Source organism: Zosterops lateralis, assembly GCF_965231275.1.
Source record: "Zosterops lateralis genome assembly, chromosome: 9".
NCBI classification, from domain to species: domain Eukaryota; kingdom Metazoa; phylum Chordata; class Aves; order Passeriformes; family Zosteropidae; genus Zosterops; species Zosterops lateralis.
Window position 1 is genome coordinate 7,395,652 of NC_139769.1, and position 26,281 is coordinate 7,421,932.

Genomic DNA, 26,281 nt, shown 5'->3' on the forward strand with positions numbered 1-26,281 from the left:
CCAGATCCGGAGCAGGGAGGGATTGGAGGAGGAAGGGAGCAGTGCCTCTGGCTGCTCTGGGGCTGCCAGCTTTGCCCTGCTGCTGCTCTCAGCTCTCAGGGTGGTGGTTTTCACTCTGCTGCTGTGAGTTGGTGTAGATTTGCCTGATGTGGGGAGTAGGGGCTCCCCTGTTATCAGCTGTGGGAGTGGACATGACTTTCCTTGGCACTGTGCTGGCTCTGGAGTCACTTTTCCCAGCCATCAGCTGAGGTAACACCTCTGTCCTGCACAGTTCTGTAGGAATGGCTGTCCCCCCCCAAGTGCTGCTTGGAAAACACAGTAATGTGGTTTGCTCATGTAGAGAAAAACTTTTCTGCCTTTCATTCTCTGTGTGGCCTTTTGATATTAATAGCTGACAGATTCCCACTTCTTTGCATTTTTTATCTGCTTTGTATATGCCATTTTTTATCTCTTTTGTATATGACAACAGCGTAAGGCTTTTGTTGTACAAATTTTTAATAAAAAAAAAAAGCCAAAATAATTGCAAGCTAAAGCGGATATTACTTTTCCCACGGAGTACACAACCTTCTTTTGATAGCCCAGACCTTTGATAAAGCGTGTTGTGAGCCAGGCACTGTATTCAGAAAGTATTTAAATGTTTGGTGGTGGGCCTAGTTTTTTGTAACAGATGAACATTTTACTCTCAGAGATGTAGTGAGAAAGAGTTATAATTACAGATAGTAATATCATTATACAGGTATAATTCCAGATAGTGACATTCAGCCTTTAATTTAGTCCTGAGCTCACTCAGAACCCACTGCTTGGGTCTGGTGTTTGCTTCCTCCTGTCAGAAGGGTTGAGGGGCAGATGAGGTGTGGGAGGTCTGAAGGTGTGGCTGTGGGGTGGAGCACTGTGACAGAAGGGATGCCCATCCTTTATCCCGGATCCTGGGGGGCTGAGAAAACACCTCCTGCCAGAGGTTTTGCATCTGCTTGTGAGGCAGGACCTGAGAGGCAGAGGGAGGAAACTCCTCCTCAGTCAGGGATATCTGGGATCAAAGCCCCCAGTGTTGGTGTTAGAACCCAGCCAAACCGCTGGCACCGCTCTCAGAGGTCTCCTGAGGGTTTGGAGAGGCTCTGAAAGTGGAGACCTGACCCCGGTGTTTGATGCTGTGGGAAGGGCAGGCCCAGCTGGCCTGGCCGAGCGCTGAACTCTGGTGAACTCATCTTTCTCACTCTGCTGTTTGTCTTAGAGGCCCTGGGCTAGGACTTTGCTGTGGCATTTCACCTCCTGGCCCGCAGCCCATCGCGATGCCGCTGCCTCCCCTTGCATAACTGAGCCTTGTTATGAATGACTGGAGAAAGTGCCATTACAGGTCTGCTGCTGCCGGGGGCACTCCCCAAAACAACTCACAGCAACACCCTGTGTCTAAAAAAAACCAGGCATTGCATGAATTTGCAGAGCCCTTGCTGATGTTACAGCAAGATTTGGTGCTGCACGTGGCCCACTTACAGCCTGGGAATGTTTTCAGTTTTGCTTTTTCTTTTTTTTTCACCTAGACATCCTTGCTTTCCCCTGTGCTGTCCAATTTTAAAAAGGAAAGAAAATAAAAAGACACAAAAAGAAGGTTTCTGTATAGCTGTCATTGCATAAATCCCTCTGTCATTATGATTTTCACCTTGGCCTGCTCTTGTGTGCCTTTGTTACTTTGCCTTTTTGTGGTGTATTCCCAGTTCTTACTCTCCCTGCCCTTAGCAGCTGAGGTGAATCTAATGCACACCCACCTCTGTGCACTCCTTTCCCTGTTTCCTTACTGATGATCTTCAGGAAAGTGCCTTTCTTTTACAGACAGAAGATAATGAACAGGAAGGAAATAATGAACTTGAAAGGAGAAGTGCTGAAACTGCTCGTAGTGAAAGTTTTTCCAGCAGATTAGCTCAGGTTGAGCCACAGTGACAGGAAGGACCTGCCAGTGGGAGAGCTGGAAAGTGTTCTTCCTTTGTAAACAAACTGCTGCAACTCCTCTCTGCAATGTGTTTATGCCCTCTGTGAGAGACAGGCATCTGCCCACGCAGCCCTTGGCACTGATCAGAAGATCTGGGTCTGCTTATCAGCTCTGCTCTGGGAGGGCTGAGAGGGAGCAGCGGAGCTGAATGTGCTGGGAGGCTCTCACTGGATGCATCCAGAGCTTCACCTGGGTGTGCTGAGCCTCACCTGGGTGTGCTGAGTCTACTGAGGGCTTCACCTGGGTGTGCTGAGCCTCACCTGGGTGTGCTGAGTCTACTGAGGGCTTCACCTGGGTGTGCTGAGCTTCACCTGGGTGTGCTGAGCCTACTGAGGGCTTCACCTGGGTGTGCTGAGCCTATTGAGGGCTTCATCTGGCTGTGCTGGGCTCACTGAGGCTTCACCTGGGTGTGCTGAGCACATTGAGGCTTCACCTGGGTATGCTGAGCACACTGAGGATTCACCTGGATGTGCTGAGCTTCACCTGGCTATGCTGAGCTTCACCTGGATGTGCTGAGCCCATTGAAACTTCACCTGGGTGTGCTGCCCAAGCCCCATGCTCAGGGCAGTGTGGAGTGCCCTTCCTGGACCTCACCCCCATGAGATGTGGCAGCAGGGAATGGACAGCTCCAAGGAGCTGAAAGCAGCCCGGTGCAGGATGCTGGATCCAGTGTAAGAGCTGCGTTCAGCCCCCACTTAGTGACAGTCTCTCTTATCTCGTAGCACTGCTCCTGAACAAAATGATGCACTGCTGGAACACTCCCCCCCAGTGCACCTTTTTTTCTACAGGATGCCCATTTTCTGCATCTTTTAAGCTTCAAGTAGTGCGGCGTTATCGAGATTTAGCACACGCATCACCTGTGCTGAGCGACTTGGAGCACAGGGTGTAATCTAAGTGCTGCACCTCCAGTTATGACTTTGCTAATTAGCACCTCTCCTTGGCATAGGCTTCTGGTTAGTGAGGAAATCCTGTAACCTTTCTGCCTGGAATTGCTCTTTAAACAGGGATGCTAATCTTTATGGACCCTGATAGTTGTGCCGTGCCAATTCGCTAGTTAATATTTTCAAAGCACTTTGAAGATGAAAAATGCTGAGTATTATTGGCCTTTTATCTAAAAAAGACATTTTAAAACATGGAGCTAGGGAAAGATCTGCATAAATTAACACGTGTTGATTATGCTCTATCTTTCCTTTTCATCTGAATGTATTAAGTAGCAAGAGGACTGTGAGAATTTGTATCTTTCCTTTTCATCTGAATTTATTAAACAGTAAAAGGACTCTGTGAATTAGTAATCTAATTTGAACATCAAACCAAAAGCAAAATTCTTCCTAATCCATCTTTCAGATCTCTCACCAGCAGTAGAGTTTTCTGCCATATCTCAGGTTAAGAATGAAGTTTCAGGCTCAGGTCTTGATACTTTCTGGATTGACAAGACTGCAATACAGAATGATTTTTCCAGTTCAGCCTGGAGGGTCAGTAACAATTCTATTTTGCAGTGAAAAAAATGATGAGCATCAGTCAAACCCAAGTTGCTCACCCAAATCAGTAATGTTGAACCAGGCAGTTTTCACTGATTTTGGGAGAGAGCTCTGCTTTAGAAACTCCTGTGATTTTCTTGCCATTTAACAGGGTAACATTAGTTCAGTCATTTGAACGTTTTTCTTCAGTAAATGTACACAATAATGATAACTTCTTGTATTTCATGAAATTTTATTCATTCTTGCAAGATCTTTTCAATTGTGAAGTGCAATAAAGTACTACATTGTGATCTGTTTATTTTTTTGCTTTCAAAATCAGATATTGATAATTTTAATAGAAGGTATATAGCACAAAAGTAAGGGATTCTGACTTGGCTTCATAATTTAAGACAAGTTGCAGCTGAAAAATCTCTTTTCCCTCTCCAATTTCCCGTCCCAGGGTGAAGAGAGTTACAGATATTTGCTGAAAATCTTTGAGGAATTTTAAACCTTCCCAGTGATAGACTAGAGCGAGATGTGGGGAAAGGAGACAGGCTCCTCATGAGCTGGGAGAAGAAAAGCAAAATCCCATCTACTTAGAGAGAAGTTCCAGAAGTCAGGATCTCTCCAGCTTGATGCTGATTTCAGCTGCAGATAGACATTTCATTTTATGCAGCCACCAGATGAAATGGGAAAAAAAATCAAAGTGTTGTGGTTAGCTGCTTTTGGTTTTAAATGCTACAGGTTAAAAAAAAAAAAAAAAAAAAAAAAAAAAAGGAAAAAAACCCAACCCACCACCCACCAATATAAAACAAGAATTTAACATTTGAAATCATAGAACCTTCATTTACCAGTAGTCTTTTACCCAGACATCACTGCCACTGGTCTCCCCAGGGCCAGGAACAGTGACTGCAGACATGGTCCCCGTGATGGTCCCTTAGGATGAGTAGCTGAAACAAGCAACCAGAACACCATTCCAGAGTCCTCACCCTCAGTTTCCTGCACCTGAGACCTTGAGGTGGCAACACAGCCTCTAATCTCCTGTTAGCAATGAGCTATTTCTCTGGCAGTGACACTCAGAAGGGGTGTATGTGTATATGTGTACATTTGCTGTGCTGTGATGTTCTTTTTTTTATTTAGTTTCAAAATAATTTCCTCTTTGTGCTGTGGTGAATTGTTCTGGATAGAGGTACCTCTGTACTGTGAAATAAAAGTTAAGCCTCATCTTTTTAACAGAAATGAAAGTCCTTGGTAGTCACTGGAGTAGCTCTGAAGCTCATCTGCCAGTCAGCTTGGTGTTGAAGTAATTAAAGAGGTCAGGCACAGAAATATCGTGTACCTGGAGCTTTGCCAGCCTCTTTCTCCCATCTCTTATCATGCCCGTCCATTTGGGATTCTTCCACAAGCTTTCTTATATTCATCGTGTAGATTAGTGGTCTGCAACTATTAACAACAAACTTTGATGCTACAGAGTGGGAATTGTTTGAATAAACAATTTCACAAGTAAATGGAGTCACAGCTCTGAACCAAGAGAGCTCCAAACTTGTTTTAATTTACAGAGGTCAAAAAGTAAATGGGATTGTTGCTTGGGGAGGTAACTTGAGGAGAACATGCAGTGTTCCCTCACAACAAAGGGATGAAGGGCAAAAAATTTGATTGACTTCTGGAGTTTGGTTTTAATTGGATATATTCCTACCATTGCCAGCACAGCAAGCAACCTGTGTGAGCAGAGGGATGCTGGTTGGTAAAAGTGCATTATTTTGCATTTATTTACCTTTTCAGAGCAGTTCAGTACAAGAGATAAGCAGGAGAGTTTGCTCCAGAAAGCAGGAGAACAGGCAGTGGGGCAGGAACTGCCAAAGGAATGAGTCTGGGTCACTGGTTTCTGCTTGGGTTTCCTGAACATCTTTTTTCCAGATGCCCCACAGCTGTGTCTGAGAAAGCAATTTGATTTTGTTTATTTGCTTGTAGTCTGGATTATTTGTGCAGAGGAGCGGAGCACCATTTCCAGGCATTTTTTAATTGCAGAAGACTGTCACTTCCAGTAGGGTTTACTAAGCATTTCCTGAGAGATTTAGCAGGATATTGGGAGATCAGTTAAGTGTCTGTAAAACATCTGACTGCTCACTCTGGATTTACTCACAGCCATCCTCAGCTGCCAGCGGTGACTGCCAGTGTTTGTCCCTTCCCTCCTGCCCCAGCTGCCCCTGGATGGTGGGATGGGGTGGGCAGGCACTGCTGCTCCTCTGCCAGCCCATGTCAGAGTGGGCATGAGGTGAGGGACTGGAAATAATGTGGACAAGGCCCAGTCTAATGGAAGTGTCACAGAGCATGGTTGGGATTGCTGGAGAGGCACAGAGAGCACAGACCAAGCTTCCTTAGAGCTCAGCTGCTGGTGGAATCATTTAATCCCAGGATTATGTTTTGCTCAGAGCTGTTGGGAATGATAGGGAAGTCAATCACTGACTTTCCGCCTTACCCATCTGGCTTCCCACCAATTCATCCAACCTAAACACGAATCAGCAATCTGAAACTTTTCTCCAGAAGAATTCCCAACAGTATTGCAGAAAACTGTTCCTCCTCCATGTCTCGTGGTCACTGATAAAGAACCACCAGCTGACCCACCCAGGGTGTCAATGAGTGTCACCATCAGCAGGTAGTAGGTTGTGCGTGTTATAAACAACTCAAAACCTGGGCAGGAATGAGTAAATGAAATTTAATTTGAACACATTAAAAATTACAAAGCAAAGGGGGAACAGCTCTGGAAGTTTGATGGGGCTTCTTCTGCCTGCCAGAGGCTCGCCTCACAAAATGGTGTCTCCACCTGTTATACCCTGAGATTGCATCAGCCTCATTAATATTCATGAGCAGTCCTTACATGTCCTTCTGGCCCCTCCCACATTTGGTAGCTTTGCCCATATATGGATACTTGGCTCCTCCCATGGCCTGTCAATCAGTCCTTCTTTGTTTTTCATTGGTGGATCCCTTCTCATCTGTTGATTGGTGGTGCCATATTACCCTACCAGGCCTCCCAACAGTGAGTGTCCCCAAACCTGATGCATCTTACCAAAGACAAATATATTCCTCTCACACATATTTTTACAGCCCTGTCAGCCAGAGCTACCAGGCAATAACCACAGAAGGGGAGGGAACAGAAAAGGGTTCAAAACCATACTGAAACAACAAAACTACATGTCAAAGAACTGCAAACCCCAACAAAACTCCTCCCCACCGTACTCAACAACTCTTCCTCATTTGCATGAGCCAGTCACCACCCCTTATTCATAACACTGGGTGGAGCAGAGGCAGATGTCAGGCACAGAGCCTCAGCTCACCCGGCCCGAGGAGAGGCTGTGCCTGTCCTCACCATGCAGCCTGTCCCCCCTGCTGTGCCTCCTGGGGACCACATGTGGCCTTGTCATGGTTTGAAAGCAAAACAAATGAGAGACTCCAAGTCAGAAATACAATTTAATAAGAAGAACGGGAAAAAAAAGTAAAATAAAATAAAATAAAATAAATGCAATAATACAAAAAACCACTGACAGAGTCAGAATACAACCTGAGCAGGATGGTGGAAGCAGTCCAGATGAGGTGCTCTTCCTGAAGCAGTGATCCTGTAGAAAGGTCTGGTAGCTCTGCTCCTCTGGGAATCCAGTGGGTAAGTGCTGCTTGCACTGTCCCACATACCGGCTTATATCCAGGTGAGAATGCTTGGCTCCTCCCCCTGGGCAGAGCATCTCACAATGGGATGATGAGTCGTGAAGTGGGTCCTTGATGGCCCATTAAACAGAGATAACGCCTGGAGGGAGTTACCTGTGAGTCATGGGCAAGGCATTGATGGGCCATTAGCAGAAGACACCCCAAAGGAAGAGGGGCCTGGGAAGACACTGCCCCACCTGGTTCCAACAGCTCATAAAGATGGTGATAGAATAAATACTTTGTGTACATCCTACACTACAACCCAGGACAGGCCCTAATGCTGGGCAGGGGACAACATCCCTGAGCACGTGCCCTGCCCTGGTGGCATCTCCATGACTCCCTAGCGAGCTGTGGAATATCCATGTGTGTGCCCTTCCCATGGATAATTAACAGTGGCACAGATGGCAGTGCCTGAGATGTTTCCCGTAAATCACAGCAGGGAACACAAAACAGAGTGATAGTTTTAGGTGGTGGCATATACAGCTTCAGGTGTTTGTTTAATATTCAGCGTTCATGCTCAGTGAGAGCTGGGATGTGAGCTTTCAAATGTTGCTCCATGGCTGTGCATGGCTGCACATTTTTTCTCTTGTTTTTTTTTTTTTTTGTTTTTTTTTTTTTTGTTTTTTTTTTTTTTTTTTTTTTTTTTCTCTTTTTCAGGGCCTGACAGATGGTGATGTTCAGATTAAAAGTAATTTCTTTATTAAGCCAACACCCATGTTGTCAGTGATTTTTAACAGGAGTTTTGTTTGTTGAAACAAGACTGTTGTGCAGCTAAAGTGTCTGAAAAGGATGGAGGGCTTTAGAAAAGACACCTAAGAGAAATTCACTGTCTGAAGAGCAATAGTCACACTCTGGAGCTGGCAGATCCAGATTCTGTGTCTTTGGTGTTGTGAGTGAGATCTCAAGGGCACCACGAAGCTTTCCTTTCCAAAGTGCTCTGATTTTTGCATTCCTAAATGGGGAAAATGATCCTGAAATTAGCAATGGAAATTCTGAACAGACTAAAAATGGGCTGATTTTCCTCTACTATTCTCCAGCCAGATGTTCTACTATATTGACCATGGATGCATTGTATGAGACAGGTGCTATAGGCAAGGAGGAAAGAAAGGCCAGATCACTCAAGTATCCAACTTGTATCTAAGAGTTGGACCAGCTTCTGACCTGTGGGCCTCCCAAGGAGGGACCTTCCCTTAAATCATGTCCCTCAGCAAACAGGGGTTCCTGGTGGGGTGGTGTGGGCAGGAGGTAGAGAATCAGAGACAGGGATGGAGGTTAGAATGCAACCCAAAGCCTGGAGTAAGAGTCGTGGATGTGGTCCTGTGGGTCACTTATTCCACTGGTTGGTTCCCTGGTTCCCTGCATTCCCATGCTCGTATCTAATAGTTCTCAGGTAGTTTCTGGAGGAAATCAAAATTCCCTGCAAGTCCTTTGGGCAGTGGCCAGTGTGGTTCCCATGTCACAGGCTGTGGCTCAGGGCTGCCTTTGGGTTTCTGTACAATGGAGATGGAACCTGGGACCATTTGTAACATCAGACACATTTTATGGGGTAAAAACATAGTAACTAGTTCGGTAGATTGAAGTTTTCCACTCAGCACTGTGCTGTAACGTAGTCTTCCTGGGAATAAAAATGTCAGTCAAAGAAAACCAAATTTTAGTTCGGCCATTGAAAAGCTCTTTTTTTTTTTTTTTTTTTTTTTTTTTTTTTTTTTTTTTATGTTCCTATGGGAAAGTAGATAAACCTTCAAAAAAATGAAAATGCACTCTCACTAAAATTATTCTGCTTTTGGGGTCACATTTTAATCAAAATCATACCTGCCTTCAGGAAGAAAAAAAAAGTAAAACTGATTGAATTTAATAACTAAAGGAACATAAACTGTCTGCTTTGAAATCTATAATCTCACATGACATTTATTTCATAATGTGATCAAATCATATATGTTGTTATGGGGACAGTCTTTATTAAAAATGCCATTTATTTTAACAAGTGCAATAAAAAGAAACCCATATTTTTTATTGTGGTAGAGGAGAAAATTGCTATTAGTCTGCTTTCAGCTAAATGAAAACATCTTTCAAGATTTGTTCAAAAATATTTAAATAAAGTGCCATGGAATTTATTCATTTGCTGCCTTCCAGCATGAATTAAATTATCTTAAATACAATAAATGATATAGAAGAATTTGTTTTGGTTAGGGATATCCTTTGCTGATGAAGAATGAGATCATTTAAACATAACATTTTAATATAGGGCTGTAATTATGTCATTGAAAGCCCAGTTTGATCTTAGTGAAGCACAGAGTGAGCTCTGCAGCTGCAGCCAGAGCTTCTGAAAGGCACCAGGGAGGAGCTGCTGGGACATGTCCCTGTTAAAAAGGGAGGGACTAGGAGACCACAGGGCACATCTGCTTCCAGTGGGGTCAAATTCATGACCTGACCTCGTGCAGGGAGTCAGGACAGGGATGGATTCCTCACCCTGGGGGATGGTGGTGAGGAGGTGGATGAGCACAGCTCTTCACAGGAATGGAGCAGGTGTCTCACTGCCAGGAGCCTGTTGTGCTGTGACAGCCAGATGTGGCCAAAGCATGGGGGTGCTGCTTTGCTTGTGCTTCCCTCCACACTTCCCTGGAGCAGAGGGTTTCCACCATGGCTCCACCGTGGTGGCTCTGTCCCTGCAGTCTGAATTCCCTGATTTCCCAGTCCCTCAGTCCAAAATCCACGTCACAGTATCTGGAACATCTGATCTGGAAGGTGAGGAAGGATGGGACTGGGTTAGCCCTGGGCTGGGGGAGCTCCTGGAAGCACCAGGGCTGGGATGCTCCCCACTGGCATCCTTGGTCTCTGCCCTACAGACTGGCTCTTCTCTCCTCTCACCCCAGCCTGAGCAACACCAGAGCCAGGGGAAATGTACAGTCTTGCTTTATTACAGTTATCAGATTTGCAGATAAAAGTTAGGTGAAGATGGACTTCCATCAATTAAAATTCTAGAAGCCAGACTAAAAGAAAATAAATATAACTTGGTTCACTTTGGGAACAATGCTCACCTGAAAACATTGAAGATACTCCTGCTCCCAGCTTTGCTGGACTTTATTAGGAAGTAGGGCAGGACCATAATGGAGTTAGACTTCTTTCACCACTTCACAAGTAGGACTTGGGCCTCTAACGAGTCGATAATTAGCCTAATGCCATGAGAAGCACTGAGAAGCTAAAATATGTGTGGCAGCTTAATGGGAGGAAGGGCCTTTGTTACAAGCTGGACAATGCAGTCTGATGGTTCCTTCTGCTTTTTAAATTCTGTAGGGGAAAAAAGCCCACCTCTATTAGTCATTAATTCTGCAGCTTTTTGGTGCTGTTTCCCTTAGGAAGCCATGGCAAGGCCTGGAAAAAGACAGTCAGTTTAGTTTCAAACAAAATTCCATTTATGGCATATGGAAAGTGGAAGATAATCTGTGGCTGTGCGTTATCTGTGATGTTTTCTTGCAGAAATATTTGAAGTTTCTAGCCATGTAACTTATAGCCATACAGCTGTTAAAGAAAGGAACTCTCTACCCTTCCTGCTGATCCCTTCTAGGTCACATTATTTGACCATTATTAGCCTAAAGCACCCACAATAGGAAGCTGTTTCCCTCCCCCCTGAGGCTTTCCTGGAAGTATATGTTCATGTTTTGTTTGCTTGTGTGGGTTTTTTTGCTTGATTTTTTGTTTTGGGTGGTTTTTATATATATATATATATTTTTTTTTTTATTTTATTTTTTTATTTTTTTTTTTTTTTATTTTTTTATTTTTAGTTGCTTTGTGGCTGCTTTATCCAGTGTGATGTTTATGCTGTCCCAAAAGCAATAGAGCTCAGCTTGGCTTTCCACTGACTTCCTGGGATTTCTCTAGCAGGGTCCCGTGAGGTTTGCTCTGACAGTCCCTGCAGACTCCTGGAGCACAGAGGGACATGGACTGACTTGATTCTTGACATAGAAATTAATTGTGGATGGCACTAGAGACTCCAGGATGAAACGCTACAACCTTCTTTCTGAAGTACCTAAGGAAATGCTGAACTGCATTTTGGGTCTGAAAGTCAATGAATACTTAATGCAGTTCCATGGCAGCAAGTGATGTTTAGGTCAACACTGTTGAACCAAACAAAAATGTGACTCTCTCATCTGAAAATCCAGAGGTTTAAGGACCAGTCTTAGCTAAGTATAGCTCCCAGTGTTGTTTACTCCATTCCTAACTAGCACAGATCTGTCATAGGTGGAGAACTAGGTCTAGATATGATAAACAAACCAGTGGTTACATCCATCCCAGAGCTTTTCCTGTTTCCCACAAGGAAAGAAGATTATTAATCATCAAAGGTGCTGCATTTGCCCTATATTTTATCTATACAAGCCTTTTTCAAGAAATAAAAAGCATGGTAGAAACACTCTTTGAAAGTATAAAAGTACCAGCGATGCAGAGTGATGCCCTGCAGTGGAAGTGTTTTAAAGTGAATCATGGCTGTGGAACTGGTTTTACCTAAACTCATTTGAAATCAGCAGAGTGACAGGCCCAGCACATTAAGTGATGAAGGATTGCTCCGTGACGCCGTTCGAGGCACCGGGTTGGACTCTGTGCAATCATTTCCTTCTAAATTGGTTGTAGTCCCCTTTCAAATTGTCAGAGTAGTTTTCTTCTGCTTCGTTGCACTTGAGAAGCAGGTGTACAGCAAGCTGCTCGTGCTGGTTTGATCCACACGCTGCTGCTCAATGGAGAGAGCAAATCAGGCTGGAAGGGATTTCTGGTGTGGCTGTTCCGTGGCTGGATTAACAACAGGGAGCTGCTGCAACCCGGGCAGGAGGACATCTCCAATTCTGTCTTTCCTAGGGCTTATTAAAGAAGACAGTGATAAATTTAGCTCCTCAGTGCCAAGAATGGCAAGTGTCAGTGTGACAGTTCAATGCAAAATATATTAAGTCAGCCATCCCTGCATGAAACATCAGTTTATTGGTTTTGGAGAATAGAGTGGTCTAGTTCTTGAAGTACAGGAGATTTCATTTGATCTAGGTCCCACATCACTTTGGGAGTTTCCACAGGCCTTCTTTCCCATCAGCCATCCCTCGTGTTCCCCCATCTGAGAAAGGGCTGGGGGAAGAACAACTTGGCCAAGGCTGTGTGACACAATACACAGGAATCTGCAAAATATTTTTGGTTTCTTGCGTGCAGAATGAGGGGCACACATCATTTTTGTCAAGGTGCTCCTGTGCTCTCTTGCTGCACTGGGCAATAACACAAAAGATGCCAATGTGCCCTCTGTGTTTGTTTCCTACAGAGGTTCCTTTGCAAGGATGAGCTCTGCCTTATTTGAAAATTCACCTGAGGTTTAGGCCGCAGGTTGTGAAACAAAATGAGAATGGAACGTGAACATTTCTTGTCAAATGGATTTGTGTTCCCTCATAATGAGAAAATCAGCATCCTGCAAAATGAATTTGCAGAGAAATTCCTTGGAGCTGTACCCTACCTCGATCCTAGTGAAAGCTTAGCCTGGTTAAGGAAAGGGCACCCAGGCAATAATTTGAATAGCACCTCTGCAAAGCTTCTTTCATCACTGAGTCTTACAGGGCTCCTCGCAGTTATGACACGAGCATCCAGGCACATCCAGTGTGGTCACACAGGGTGAGTGGGGATATCTTTGAGGCTTGTCACTTGTCACTTGTCTCAGTGACAGCCCCGGTGGAGAGTAAACTCCCCCTGCCTTTGGAGGAATCTCACAGAAGGCTCCATGGCTCCTGATGCAGACAGATTCCAGAAGAGATGTGCACATCAATGTTGGACCTCTTTATCTCCTCTTCCTGTGCAGCAACTTGGCACAAAATGTTCCTTGAGCATCTGTGTCCTTCATGAGACCAGCAGACTGGCTTAAACTTAAATCTATATACATAATATTTGGAATTTTTTTTTAAGTTTTGCAAACTGCATGGCAGTACCAGGCTAGGAAATCTTCCACTGCTCTGCAGCACCAGGATTTTCTTATGCTGTTTCCTGCTAGGGGCCTTCCCCAGTGAGGCTTCCTTTCTCTCACACTTTATACAAATATAAAATGTGGGAAAGAAACAAAATGACACATAATTCTTGACACAGAATAAAATAGGGCTGGATTTTCCTTTAAAATCCTTCTACCCACAGATCCTGTGAATTGCAATGGCACAAAATTGTTAAATTGCTTTACATTTGGGAAAACTCAGTTCATAAAAAATTGCTAACAATTTATTTTTGTACTACATGGTTGACATCCTTCTCTCTCTCTCTCTTTCTCCCTTTTTTCTTTTCTCTTCTCACTCTCTCTGCTGGTAATACACTGTTTTTTTTTCTCTGCATGTCTGCTGAGATTCCAAGAAAAACCCAAGTGTGTCATACAACATTGCTTTCTGATTTGCAAGTTAAATAGTTTACATAGGCAAAAATGTGGAGCAATTGGAATATTCCCTATCCAAACACTTAGGGACTCAAACTGCACATTTTAGCCTGGCAGGCCTCCACTGATATTTTTAGCTAGAAAAAAAAAAAAACAACCCAACATTCTGAAGTAACAAGGAAAGACAGATCAGATCTAAGGAAAAAAAAAAAAAAAAAGTTAAAGCACTATTAGACATGTTTTGTGAATGTTGCAGTTTTGGTGTTAGTTTACACCTTGCTCTGTGTGTTCAGGAGTGCAGCACATGTAGTCTCTGAAAGTTGAAGCCCTTCTGAAATGACTGCTCCCAAGATGGGGTTAGCCTTCTTGCTGATTGATTTAGTCTTTTGGAAACAGGCAAACCATCAGGAGCTTTCTGCTCAGAGAGATTAGCATTCATAGCCTGCTGTTTTTTAATTAAAAAAGCCATTTAAATACAAGGGTTGGGGTTTCTGCCAGCAACCATTAAAAATACTTGTTTTGTAATTATCCCCCAACCCCTTTTTCTATTTAATTCTTTCCCTTTTTGTTGTTGTTGGGGGGGGGTTGGGGTTTTTTTGGGGTTTTTTTGTTTGTTTCTCTGAAGTCCTTGACAGATACTCCCTGTTCCACCTACCTGCTCTTGTGGCTCTGCACCTCCCACCAAGGTTAGCAGCTGACTGCAAATCCCCTGCCAGCCCTGCTGCAAGCAGCTGGCAGGAGGTGTGGGAAGGATGTGTTCAACATCCGTTTGCCAGTGGCTGAGTTCATCCTCTGCCTCCTGCTTGGAGGAACAGGGACACAAGCCCAGCTTTGTCACCACTGCAGGGCCTTGGGGACACCAAGGATTCCCCCAGTGCAGACTGGCTTTGTTTGCACACACAGGAAGGGACCTGCTGGGGGTGGGAGAGACCATGGGTGGAAATAAGTCTGAGCTGGTCTGCCAGGTAGGGAGCATGGTGGGGCTGTCCTGGGTGTCCCCTCTGCTTGTCCCTTGTGTGGGAGTTGTCCAGACAACCCTAGCAAGGTGGTCTGTTCATGGTGGTTTTCAGTCAAAGGTTGCAATTGATGATCTTGGAGGTCTTTTCCAAATTTAATAGTTCTCTGCAGGGCTTGGCTGAATGTTCTGTATCACACTGGGTTCTACAGCCGCCCTGGGTTCCTCCAGGTATTCTGCATCTGGTAGATTTGTAGCTGTAGATATATAATATATGTGTATTCAGGCACATGTATGGTCACTGAAAATGTGCTGGGTCCACCAACCCGACCAACCTGAGTCATGGCTGCCTTTTTATTGCTTCTGAGGAGTTTATATCTAATGGTTTTTGAATTCTTAAGTCTTCTTGGACTATAGACTTGGGCTAGTGCAGAAGCCCTGACCCACAATATAAGCACTGTAATTCAGCAGCATTGTTTGCACAAAGCATTTTACTGCATAAATATTTTTACTGCTCTGAGCCCTGTGTGGGGCCATATAATTCAATGGGGGAAAGAGATAATTACTGTTTTGGCATCTGACAGGTGACTGTCAAGTTAATTTTCATTTAATGTAAGAGTCTCACTTGTGAAGTTCCAGTCTGTCCTGGTCCTGTTTTGTCCCTTCTGCTCCCTCAGCCCATTGCCATCTTCAGCTCCATCTCTTCACCCTGCATCTGCAACCTCCTTGGAGGGTGTTTCATTGCTGATACCCCCATGCACATCCTTCAAACTGCTCAAACCATTGTGTGTGGCTGGCTTGCCTTGGTGCTGCAAAATGGGGAGGGAAAATTCAGGTTTGGTCACCCCTGATATAAACAGAAGGTTTATAACTCCTCTTGGCTGCTGCCTTGGTCTCTTGGCTGGTGCAAACTCCCTTTTCCTTCGGTTTTTTTGCTGCCTTTTCCCTCCCTTTTCCCTGCCTTTTCCTTTTCCCCAGCTGCAGTCCCCTGGTTTAGTGTTACTGGTTTGGAAATTGCATGTGATGATAGTGCTTTTGACAAAATACTCTGCAGTCAGGAAGAATTCCTTGGGGCAGCCTGCTGGTATTAGGTTGAAGGCCTAACCTCCTCCAGCAAATATTTAACACCAGAATGATCTCGATTTCATCTGGCTGAAAACATCCCACTGTGGTCCTCGAATCACGAGAAATTTTTTCCCCCAACAAATTCAGACAGTTGTATTCTACACAAATTGATAGACAAATAAAGGACCAGCCCCTCACCTGCTTCTAAATGCATACTTCTAGATTTTCCCTAATTTTTGATGGCAGTTTTCAGTTGTGTCCTCCAGATAAAAATGATCCACGTGCTATTTTACAAATATGCAAATACCACTCTCATCTGACTTACAGACTGCACAAGAGCTTAGTAAAAAGTGTTGGAGAAATATTAAGGCTCGTAAACGTCTCTATTCAAATCAGTGCTTAAAATTATCTTCAATTTGTGGTGGAAATGCAATAAGACTAGAGAAGAATGCTTTTGAAATCCCACTTGACATGATTATGTAAGTTATGAGATATCTACTATCCAGTGTAAAGCCCATGGAGATGTTTTCATTCCAGGGGGGCTTTTTTTGAACCAGTATTTTACTTGTCTTGGTAGGCCAGTGATAACAAACACCACCTTGCAGCAAAAATGTCAGTAAAATAACTTGTTAAAAAAAAACCCCAAACATGGATTTTCTTGTTTGCATTTTCATTTTCGTTGACAGACACTAAGTGAATGAGTGCAAACTCTTAGCCTGAGGGTTGCAGAGGCATTAGAGCAGTGGCAGGGAGGGCCAAGCAAGGCAGGTGGCATTTCCTTGGTCCCTGCATGGTGCCAGGCTGGCAGGCAGCACTGTGAGCACCCAGCTCTGCCTCCAGGGACTTCTTGCAGAGGTCACAGGACAAGCTGCAGAGCAGGGGAAGAGATTCACCTCAGCCTCAGAGCAAAAGTGGTCCTAGAAACATTTCTGTGACTGAGGCTGTGTGAGGCACAGAGCCAGCAGAGCTGCCAGTCCTGTCAGTAATCTGGGACCCTCTAGGTCCCTTGAAGGTTTCCTCCAAAGACATCTTCCCCTAGCACTCTCCAGCTCTCTCTGCAAAGCCAAGGACACCAGCAAACTCCTTCCTCCCTCCATTTCCTCCTGCCTCCATGCAGACCCCTCTGAGAGAGCAGCTGGCCTGTGGCACGTCACCACATCTGCCCACCCAGCCCAGAAGTGACAGTCTGGGCTTGCCTGGTGGCACCCAAACCACCAAACTGTGACAAAATGGGGGACTCCAGCAGTGTCCTGGGCTCTGCTCCCACCCACAGAGTGGCCATTCCCACACTGACCCAAAAGGCCATGTGCTGGTTGTGGACCTGCAGAATGCAATATAAACATGTGCAGCACTTACTTCTACCATACCCAGCAAGGAGATTTTCACTCTCTGTGCCAGGCCAAGCTTTCTTATGCCAAAGAGACAGAGGGCAAAATTTTACTCCTGTCCTAGCAGAGGTTAGTCCTGCTCTTGGTGTTATTGCAACAAGGAATAAGATCTGCATTTGGACAACAAAGGCCAGGAGTAACCAGACCCTGAAGTGAAGACTTTGACTCATGATTCAGAGTTTACAGAGGTATCTGTGCCCGCCAGATCACACCTGTTTAAAGCAGCTGGAATGGGTCTTAAGGTTCTTTATTCTTAGTACTATTTTGCTGTCAGGAAACAGCCATGAAAGCCAATAGCAAAGCATGTGTCTGATCTCATCTCCTTTCAGAGCTGATTCTCAGATAGGATGAAGGCTTTTTGCTGCTTTTGGTTACTAGATAAGCTCACATGCTGAGAGCTCTAGGTGGATCTGAAGGATCAAACCCTGTTTATAATTCATCTGTGCTCAAGGTGAGGCTATGTGATAGAATTTCCATTTTTATAAGTTTGCTTTCTTTAAAAAAAAGAAAAAAAAAAAAAAAAATGGAAATACACCAAAGAGATTTGTTCAAAGAGCCCCACCTTAGGAAATGGCAGAATGGAGTTGGTTTTGGTCTCTTTTCTGAACTCTGGCAGGATGGTGTTAATAACCTTCTTTTAATGTAGATTTTGAGCGTGCAATACATGCAGAGAGGGGAGTGTACTGTGTTTAACATGTCTGTAGATGCCAGATCTTACAAAGCACAAAAGTCAGACTTATGTGGGCTGACAATGGCTAAAATCCTCTTCCTTCCTTGTGTCAGTTATATTTTGAGTACAGGGGGGTTGTACCCTGTTTCAGATGTTGGTTGAAGATGCTCATTGCAGGGGGCTGGACCAGACGACCTTTAAAGGTCCCTTCCAACCCAAACTAGTCTAGGATCCCATAATTCCATGTTTACAGAAGTGCTTTATTAATTTTGTCATGCAAAAGGCAAAGTTGATCATTATATGAAAAGTTCCATTTGAAGGTGGCCTCTGGCTGGACCAAGAGAAGGAGCAGTTTGTGAGGTGTTGCCAATGTTTCCTCTCTTAATCTGGGGGTACTCCAGACCCTAAAAAATTGTGGAATTTCCATTTAGGCCTAGAGAAATCCCCCATGAAATCTCCATGAGAAATCCCCTGTATTGAGTGAGAGGTGGTGCAGCCTCATGTTTCACTGTGAAGAACAGAAGATGCTCATGAAAAACAATGAGCTGGTGCCAGATCTTAGCACCTTGTGGAAGATCCTGTCACCACCCAAGTGATTTTTCTTGCACAACAAAAGTCTGGGGAAAGTTGCCAGCTCCTGTTACATTGAGCAATGTAATATGAACACTTTTTCTTTTTCCTCGCTGCAAACATTTTTGTGTAACGTGAGACGCCGATCTGCCTGAAAGCTCCTGATGGGTTCTGTGCCATCTCATGGGAAGAGTGGAGCAGTATTTTAAGTGATATAGTCATATAATATCTTTGTTTAAAAACATAAAAATCTAACTGCCTTAACACTCCGCCGCATAATTCCGCAGGACATGTGAAACACGGCGCGCTGCAGCACTTAGTCTGTGAAGGATTCCCTTGTCACTGTCAAAATTGTTTTAGAAGTCTAAATTAATGCATAGCACTGCATTTATTAAAATGTGAAATAATCATAAATTTTTCATTCTTTGTACACTTAAGCTAATTTTCACATAAATGAAGCACTTGGCAGTTGAAATTCCACATATGGCTGACAGTGATGTTTGATGTCAGAACAATGCCCTGAGCTCCATGCAAATTAAACATATTTTAATTATTCGGGATATCCATTCTTCTTTTACAGTGTGTCTAAGCAGAATATTAAAAGGAATTTTAAGTGTAATGTATTGTCATCAGCTGACTCCATCAGCCAAGGGTGAATCCTCTTGCCTCTTCTGCTGCTGAAAGGGAAGTGACCCAAAGAGAGAATCAGAAAGAGCACAAGAGAAATTAAAACTTTTCTTCAGACACTTCAGAACTAAGCTTCAGACACTGTCTGCCTTAAGGGGAATGGATGAGACTCTCCCTCTAGCAGTGACCTTTGTGGCCACAGGACAGAGGAGAGGAGGCTCTCCAGGGCAGGGATCCAAGCCAGAGGCACATGTTGCTTTTGGAATGGGAACTCTGGAATGGGAACTCAAGCTCTCTCACTGTTGCATCCCAGGCACCAGGTTTCAGTTCCCTGTGACAAAACCACTGGGTTTCCATGACAGTGATGATGTCATTGCTTTGGGGAGTTCCATGGTTGGCAGTAATTGCAATCCCAACCACGCTCCTGGCATGCTGGGCCTGCGGTGATCTGGAGCTGTGCACTTTTCTCACTGTTTTGTGAAGAAATGTAAGAGATAAAGATCTGGGGGCATCCCTGAGTTTCTCCTTTAGCACTGTCTTGTTGTGTAATTAGCATCTTTATGCCAAATGTTTTTACAGCTATCTGAAGGCAAATATCTGGACCCCAAATTTCATTTAGTGTGCTTAGGTGTCTTTAGTTTCCCTCAAGAAAATGAAAGGTATTTGATCATCTTAAAAGTGCCTCTTTCCCTGTCAGTTTAAAAATGTTTAAACATTAACTGGAAAATTAAAAAGAAATACAGCCTGGTATCTCTAGGGCATAGTTTGAAGGGTACCCCAGCCCTTCTCTCCCCTTGAAACTGAGGGGTGTTGGCCTGAGCTCCCAGTGAAATATCAGATTTTTAAGTAACAGATGCATTTTTAGCAGACAAAAATAAACAAAGCCTACTAGGCTCCAGCTTAGGCAAATGAAAAGTTTTTCTTAATTTTGGCCAAGTGCTACCACACAGCCTGGAGTGGAGAGACTTTCTGAAAAGTGGGATCACGAGTACCCCAGTGTCTTGTGCAGATGATTTGGGCCAACCCTCTGTAGTGATCTGAAGTCCTAAGACGGTACAAGCAATAATTAATTCTTTATCACATCTGTTGTTGTAGGATTGCTTATAAATATTGACTATTGTTCAGGAGCATTGCTTTGCCGGGCTGCTTAGAATTTATTTGCACTTTTAGTAGCACTTTTAGATATAAGTACATTGGTCTTAAGAAGCTGAAAGCAAATAAACATGTAGTAAGTGAGGAATTATGGTCTTTGACTATCAATTCTTCAAAAAAAAAAAGGAAAAAAATTAGTTTGAAAGAGAAAAAAATCACTCCCAATGGAAATTAAAAGAGATGTTCCAAAATGCAAAGGATGTTTTGCTGAATTTCAGCAGAAGCCATTGATTCTGCCCTGTATTTATTTAATAAAGTGTATGACTTGAAAAATTAATCCGGCTTCTACTTTCCTTAGGATTACTTTCCCTTTTGCATAAAAGAAAGACCCTCTTGCTAACTGTAACCTGTGTAAAACTTTCACATCCTGTTCAGGTGCTTTGTTTTTCTGAAGGTGGGAGGATTCCGTGGTCACAATCACAGACATTTGACTCAGTTTTTGTTCCTGAAACAAGGACAAAGCCTTGAATCTCACCTGTTGTTTCTGGGTGGTTGGTTTTTGTTGGTTTGCTTTTTTTTTTAATCATCTGTCCTCTGGGTAAATTTAAATCTCTGACCCCCTCTAGCTGCTGTATAAAAGAGCTCCTTTGACTCCTGCCTTCCTCCCCTCCACTACAGAGATGAAGGGTGAAGTTCTGAGAAGGTTGGGGCAGGAAAACTAAGGAAGGTTTTTGGCCCAGAGGAAGAGGGGATGAGAGTGAAGACATGGAGTCAGTACACCTTAAAGGCTCAAAAGTCAAAAAGTAGCTAATAAACTTCTAGATTATATGGGGGAGTCACTCCATGCAGTTTTTCAATCATCTTATTTTCTATGGAAAGGCTTTGGGTTTCAAAATGTGGATGTAAGCACTCCAGTAAGTTCTGGCTCCCTAAACCTTGCTCCCGAGGGTTTCATGTGGAGGATCAGCTATTAAAAATGTACCGAGGCACCGTTAAAGATGAGAAGTAAAAAATTCTGACACTTGAAAAGTTTTTTTTTTTTTTTTTTTTTTTTTTTTTTTTTTTTTTTTTTTTCTCCTCTTAACTTTTCCTGTTTCAGCTTCAGGAGTGAAAGCTTCAGTGCACTTATTAGCTTCCCAGTTAATGAGATCTTGAAACAAGGGTGTTTTGCTTTGCTTTCCCCTGGCTCATCACAACGCCTTCTCTTTGGAGAGTGGCCATAGAGTGAAGATGAGGAAAGAAGAGTGCAAGACTCATTATGTGCTTGTTAGTTGTTGTGAGCAGATAGACACTGAACTGGCATTTTTTCAGCTCAGTCCTTCCCCTGTGTGCTTTCCAAGATTTGCTTTTTTGGCACCTTCAGACGTGGTGGGTAGTGTGCTGCTCACAGGCAAACTGTGCTTGCAAACTTTTTGTCAGACACCTCAAAATGCAGACATAAAACTCTCTGAGATTGTTTCCTTTTCTTGTTTTAGGAACTTCTGACATGTTCTCTATTCGTGTTCCCACAAAAAGGCAGAGCTAGGAAATAATGTGGACCATCAGATCAGGTTCCAGGAAGAAGTTTGCAGTTAAATAATGTTGACAAGGACAACCTATAAGGCACAAAAACTACAGCTAAAGGAGAATCCTTATTTCTTGTTTCTCCTTGTGGGGTTTGCAGTAGGTGATGAGACTGGACTAGAAGGCATGGGAAAAACAGGCCTCTGTTTTGGGAGGAAGGTGAGAGTTAAAGGCATTCAGACAGAGAATTTAGTCTTGCTTAAACTATTGAAAGATAGAAATACTTTAGATACCTGAGCATTCCACAAAGCTGCAGAAATACTGAATAACCTTCTCTTCTCATATATTCTCATTTATAAAGTGAGCTGTTCCTCAAGTAGCCATCAGCTCCTTAGAATTAGATGTGGATTAGGTTGGTTTGTTTGTGTGTGCATGTGTATTATTCTTTTTTCCAGATGCTGAGTGTGAATCTGGTTTCAGAGACCAGTTGGTCCAAGGCAATGTGAGAAAACAGGGACAGCTTCATAAAAGAGGTGGCAGAAAGGCAACCAAAGAATTGTGAGTTTGTCTAAGTTTTAGGAGAAGTTAAAGACATGGGTTGAGTTTGGCAACAGTGTTAACCCTGGGTGCACAAAATGCAGAACTCTGAAGGAGGGGGAGGTGAGTTGGATTATTTGTTGATAAAAAAGCAAAGTGAAGCCAAACAGAACATCTGCACAGAGCAGCAAGACCCGTGGAAATAGAACTCCTCCACGTGTCCCCTCTGAAAAAAGCCCAGCTAAACCTGGCACTTGCTCAGGTCATGAGACAGAGCCCTCCTGGGATGTTGTCACAGGGTGATGGACCTGTGCCCTGTTAGAACAGGGTCCATCCATCCTGGGACAGGCCAGGCCAGCACCTCTGAGAGATGTCCCTCCCTTTTCCACACGCTCCCACCACACTCCTCATTGCTTCAGCCCAAAGCAGATGTTTCAGCAAATAAAAACCCTTTTGCTCTGCCTAAAGGTTAATAAAGTTAGTGCTGGTAAACAATGAGGCCTGAGCAAATTGGTTCTGCACTGACTTGTAAAGGTTTAACAAGCTGCTCAGTGGAGGCAGCAGGGGATGGGTTGGGGCTGTTACTGAAGAGATTGCACCAGCCTAATGAATTGGTGCTCACAGCAGATATTGTTGGGGATGTGGCATCTAAAGATGGATGGGATTGCATCTCTAGGCTTTCCTGGCTTGAGTTGTGTTCCTCCTCTTGCTGCTGCGGCACATCACTAATCAATCCATTAAAGTTCAAGAGCAGTGTCCTGGAATTAAAAAAAGGCCCATAAATGTGGCAGGATAACTCATAGTCCCCCTTAGCTCCTCACTTACAGGAAGAACTTCTCAAGTGATTTGGAGAAGGCTGGGGGATAGATTTCAAGTGTTGAGGGGGGAATTCCTCTTTTTCTGTTGATTTTCTTACATCTAGGAGAGGTGAGAAGGAATAACAGGGAGGTCAGGATATGTAGGAATACCAAAGACAAGTTTTCATTGCATATTCTCATCAGCTGAAATGTGACTGACCTCTTGTACTGACTGGTTGAAAAGATGTGTGAAAAAGAACATTTAACTGTTCCCTCATGAACATTTGCACAGGAAGGGAGCAATTTGTTCTTACCTAGGATAAAAAAAAGAAAATAGAATAGAAAAAAAAAAAAAAAAAAGCACCAGGAGCCAAAAAGACCATTTATCACCATTAAAAATATATTTCATTTTTACACAAAACTTAGCAAAGCGCTTTTGTTGCCTTAATAGGAAAACAAGCAAGGATCCTGGGTGTTGCATTCTTGGGAGTAGGCAGTGACAGGGACTGCTGCAGTGACAGTTGCCCTTCAAAAAGAAGCAAAAGGCCTTCAAAAGAAGGCAAAAGGCATGTCTTTTGGTTTTGTCACACCCACCACTGTTTGGCCGTTTTGCTAAAATGAGTGGAATTCCTCCCTTGGTGGGCTTCTGACTGCTGCTCAATAGGATTAAATTAGAACTGGGATTCTTCTAAGAAAAAGTCTGGAATCAATTGCAGTATTGACACAACTCCAGAAAAGAGAGAGAGCCAGCATGAACTCAATAAGCCTCAAATAATGCACAGTGCCTTTCACTGCTAAATGGCTTCTGAAAAAAAAAAAAAAAAAAAAAAAAAAAAAAAAAAAAAAAAAAAGTTTTTTTTCCTTGTCTAGGTCTTTAATTAATCTTTCTTCTCACAATCTTTTGTCATCTCCGGAACAGTTAAATGTAATGCATGACTGACTCATCCTGTCCTGTGTATCTGGATTAAGAGTTTGGCACATGCAGACAACATTTGCAAATATGGGGGCTGGAGGACTGAGCCAGGTAAAGTGATTCAACTGTCTAAAAATGCTTGTGAGTGCTTTGTCAAACTTTCAAAGGCTAACTAACATGGCCGGGTTAATTAGTAGGAATTAGACCACTTGAAAAATCTCCCTTGGTCCTTTGTCTATATCCTGAGGTCTGTGAGAAGTAATAAATGTTTCAAGATCTGGACCAAAAGGTCTGTGGAAGTCTAAAGAAAATACCCATTGACTTCTGGGTCTTGGACCAGACTTGGATAACTGGAGGAGGAGTTGGGAAGGACATTAGTGTTGGAAAGGATGTGCTGTAGGCCCTGTACTTCCATCATCTGGGTTAATGAATATTGAACCAGAATATAGGTCAAAACCAGAACTTGAATCCAGCATATGGAAGTGAAAACTTTAATGTTTGATGTACAAGGTTAGGATGAGTTGGCTGAGTGAGGGGATTAAGTGGGCTGAGAGCATTCCAAGACCTTGTTGTTCCTCCACTGTATTAATACTGAAATTCCTTGCACCACTCTGGTTTTCTTACCATCACTAATGTTGATGTAAGACAATTTACGGTGCCTTTCAGGATGGCAATTAAAGAAGCCAACAACCACACAGTCAATTAGTGGGGAAACAACAATCAATAGAACATACAATGAGCCCTAACAAGCAGGAAGACAATTAAGACACCGGAGATAAAACAGTGACCAGTGACAAGTGCTAAATCTCTTGCCAGAGGTGTAGGTGAGAGGAATAAACTTGGTCCCTAGGGATTGCTAGGTTCTTCCTCAGCCTTGCTACTGACACACCCCATGGCCTTTGCCATATCTATTAAGTCCTAAATTATTTGTTCCATTGTGTCAGTCTTCAGATCCTTCAGGAACAGAAGTAGCAATGGGAATTTGAGTCTTCTCATTTCTACAAGCTCTGTTTTGATGTTGCAGGTGCTGCCTGGTCAGCCACAACCCTCTGGTGCAGGTGGTTGTTCTCACCTGCCCTCAGGGCCATTCAAAGCCATGGAAGTGAACTTCAAAAATCACAGAGCTGAATTTTCAGGGTGTGAAGCTTTTTGGATTGTTTGCTTTGGCCCAGTTCATCAGTATCAATTTACTGTGAGTTGTATTGTGGGGCTTTTAAGGAAGGCCATTGCTCTGAATTCCACTGGGTTTGCAAAGAGCAAGAGAGATGCCTTTGGGCTGGCACTGGGCCTCCATGGCCATGCAGAGAGGTGCTGCCTGTTGAGTCTGACAATGCCCATGGGTGTGTGCTGAAACAGGAATCATACAGCAAATTGTGCAAGTATTGCCAAGACAAAATGATTTAATGTGCTGCGTGTCTGCCAAAGGCATCCCAGACCCAGCGGGGTAGTGATGCTCTGAGGGCTGATCCTGTAACAACAGTATCCATGTCTGCTTGACTGATCTGCTGTGGTCTTGAGGAGCAATAGATAGGTTTAATGTGCAACAGCAGCAGAACTCTGTTTCCTTTCTCTTTGGTGCATTAGTGGTGTCATTCATAAGTGTTCCTGAGTTACCCTGCCATCCTGTACGAGTGAAAAGTGCACAAGTTCATGAATAAGTTATAACCTGAACCCTATTAATAGTCCCACTGATGATATGGTACGGCAATCCTCTGCCTTCTCCCCCATCATCCAGCTTAACTCTTACTCTGCCTGCCAGGGGCTGGGCTGTGAAAAGCCTTCCCAAGAGTGCTGGGAGAGCTGATTGCCCTTCTGTGGGTGTTGGTGGGCTGCAGACCACACATGGGAGGCTGCTGTGTTCTCCTTCAAGGGAAAGTATCCCTAGATGTTGTCAGAGCCACTGGGCTTCATTCAGAGTCAGTGAAGGTGGGGTTTTCCAGGGCAGAACCTCCACTTTCATTCCTGCTGAAAGACCCCTGGTGCCAGGTTTGCTTCCTCTCAGCCAGGGTGGCAGTGGTGTTTACTAAGGTTAATGTTTAAAGCCATTAGGATAAATGGGAGGTGTCAGGGGGTGTTGGCAGAGCATGGCTGAGACAACTTCATCCAAGAGACAGCAGAATATGTCACTTCCACAAAACCATTCATCTTCTGGCTTCAAAATGTTTGTTATTAAGGACAAGATAGGTTGGAAAAATGCTACCTGGGCTTATAGAAGTGCTTTCCTTGAGATTGCAGGGGGGCTTTCATTCTATGATACCAGTGACATGTACAAGCTATTCTTTGCTGCTGACTTGAGCTGCTGAGCTGAGCAGGTCTCTACCCTTCTCCAGACCATAACAAATACCTCCTCACTCCTACTCCAGCAAAGCCCTTTCTCATTCCCTCTGCAGGCACAGGCTTTATTCCTCCATCCCTGCTCCATCTGCACCATTTATTTCCTCCGTTCCATCTCCAAGAGCAAACTCCGGACACAAACCAAGAATAAGGCTTTTTAAATGATTGCAAACTCGATCTTCATATTTACCCACATCAAGGTAATTCCATGGAGTTGGAGTGTAAATTCATTAGGTGCTGCTTTATCCTTGCCAACCTCAGCCTAAATGCATGGCCAGCCCAGCAGGACTACGCTTGAGTTGGTTACAAGAATG

General features: G+C 43.8%; 1 protein-coding gene across 1 annotated transcript in view; it reads left to right on the forward strand.

Moving 5' to 3' along the window:
* The window catches only part of AGBL4 (AGBL carboxypeptidase 4), a gene marked incomplete at its 5' end in the record, with an annotated part of 886,698 nt that overhangs the window by 581,204 nt on the left and 279,213 nt on the right, over nucleotides 1-26,281 (forward strand). The gene's annotated exons all lie outside the window — the stretch shown is intronic.